At 37.2% G+C, this 2515-nt stretch overlaps 1 protein-coding gene across 1 annotated transcript in view; it reads left to right on the top strand.

Annotated features, from left to right (window-relative positions):
- Positions 1 to 2515, top strand: part of LOC106867251 (uncharacterized) — a 435591-nt gene that overhangs the window by 232118 nt on the left and 200958 nt on the right. The window lies entirely within an intron of this gene.

The following is a 2515-nucleotide window of genomic DNA, read 5'->3' as shown; positions in this document are numbered from 1 at the left end:
CTCAGGTTATTTACCGAAACAGCTCCTATCCCAGTCTGTCATCACGGTTTTCAAACAGGAAAACATCCTTCGAAGTCAACTATCGCCCAATCTCACTCACCTCCCACATCATTAAAGTGTTTGAATGAGTGGCATGATCAAAGATAGCTGGCTTCCTGGAGATCCAGAAACTCCTAAATGCAAACCAGCATGGTTTTCGTTGTGGCAGGGACTGTCTAACAAAGCTCTTACGCCACATTGAGGATATACTTAAAGCCTAGGGACCAGGTTCGAACTCTGATGTCATATATCTTGTCTGCAGTAAAGCGTTCGACAGGATTGACCATAATAACTTGCTCTCAAAATTGGCAAATGTTGGAATCCGTGGAAAACTTCTACACTTCTTTGAGTATTTCTTGGCGAATAGAACACAAGAAGTTGTGGTCGATGGAGTCCACTCAAGCCTAGCAAAAGTCACCAGTGGTGTCCCTCAGGGGACTGTCTTGGGCTTGCTCCTCTTTATAATCTACATAAACGACCTTTCCAGCATTGTAAAACACGGTAAAGTGAAAATATTTGCTGATGACACTAAGCTTCGGTAAATCATCAATGAAGAAGAACACCGAACCCAACTCCAATCTGATCTATATGCTGTGAGTCAATGGGAAGACAAAAACAAAATGAAACTAAACGAGGGAAAATTTGAGCTGATGCATTTTGGGAGAAAGACTATACTAAAACAGCCATACTCTCTTCCTTCAAGGGAACCGCTCACAGCATCTAATAAAATCAGAGACTTAAGAGTACTTGTTGATAACAATCTCAGTTGGAGTGCCCACATCAACAATAAGGTCGATTTAGCTCGTTGGATGAGCTCCTGGATCTTAAGAACCTTCCGGTTCAGAGAAACAGGGTGTCCTCATTCCACTTTTCTCCTCCTTTGTACGGCCGCACCTCGAATACTGCTACCTCTTGTGGTCTCCCCATACAAAACAAAACATCTCGAAAATTGAATCACCCCAGAGGGCATTCGCTAAACGAATTAAGGGCATGACTGATCTCGATTACTGGGACCGCATTAAAGCCTTGAAACTCTACTCTCTCCAGCGCCGCCGCGAGCGGTACATCATTTGCACGATGTGGAGAATATACTGCCAGCATTGCCCAAACGAACTGAACATTAGCTTCAAGGTTCATCCAAGGCTGGGACCATGGGCCATAGTCCCTTGCCTAAATCAGGATCACGACACATAGATACACTGCGATATAATCTCTTTTCCTCAACAGGCCCTGCCCTGTTTAACATTGTCCCAAAACTGATCAAAGAGGAAAAGGATCCCATCACCTTTAAACGGAGTCTGGACAAATTTCTTCAAGGTATACTAGATAAACCACCCATACCTGAATACAACTCACTCAACAAGAACTCACTACTTGAATGGACCATGATACCACAAAACTTGATTTTAAAAGGATTTAAATAATCCTATCAGGTGGTGCTATTAAATTAGACTTGGCCTGGACCAATCTTTGGTCGAAACATATCTGAGTATATATATATATATATATATATATATATATTTGAAAGAATGAGTAGAGGTAGATTTTTTGAGGAGATAATTTTTTTATTTTAATATTAATAATAATGTTTACAGTGAGTTACTCTGTTTCGAGTAAACTGGATCACGGATTTCGGGTACCTTGAATTGTTGGTGACCCAGCGGGTCACGGGTAGTCTAGAATATGTGAGTGTATGCAAATATATTTGAAGGTTTACGATTCGAGTTATTTGCTTACTACGTCATTGGTATTGAGACAATTGAGAAAGTGGTAATTGCGCACTACGCCATCAATATTTAAAGGTTCTTTAAATTCTTGGTGAGCAATCGGCGTTTAGTTAAACATGTAAGTGTTTTAATGCTAGTAGTTTCAATACTTGTGGTTTTATTCTCTTTTAAACAGTTTTATTTTCTTTTAAACAGTTTTATTTTCTTTTAAACAGTTTTATTAGCTTTAAACATAGCGAGATTTATAACATGAGTTCATTACAAGTACTTTAATTAGTTCCTATTTAATGAAATTTAAGTGTATATTATAGCTTGTAGTGGTGATATATTAATGAGTTTGTAGTGTTTTATAATTAACTTTTGAATTATGAAATAATGTATTTCAATCATAAAAATATTAGTTAAATTAATTTCAACTGTGTTTTGTTTTGGAAAAAATGTTATTAGGTTTGAACTTTCAGTAGAGTACTATCTCTAGAGGACCGGGAGGATTATTATTTATTGGACTTAAAGATGGACCCCAATTTAGCGTATAATTTAGTTATTGGAGTTTACTGTTAATACCGATACAATGTGCATTGGTTTAAATGTCTCTTGTAGTTTTAGTAAGGTTAGTGTTCAACGCTGCCTATAAATTGATTGATTGAAATAATGTGGTTATTAAGCTTTTATAGAAAGATTTCCGCCCGTCCCCTCCCCCTATCATTTTCTCCAAAATTTATTTTATTTATTTTTTTTTTTTTTTTTTT

This window comes from Octopus bimaculoides, chromosome 19, assembly GCF_001194135.2.
Source record: "Octopus bimaculoides isolate UCB-OBI-ISO-001 chromosome 19, ASM119413v2, whole genome shotgun sequence".
NCBI lineage: Eukaryota > Metazoa > Mollusca > Cephalopoda > Octopoda > Octopodidae > Octopus > Octopus bimaculoides.
This window is presented reverse-complemented; position numbering and strand designations above follow the sequence as displayed.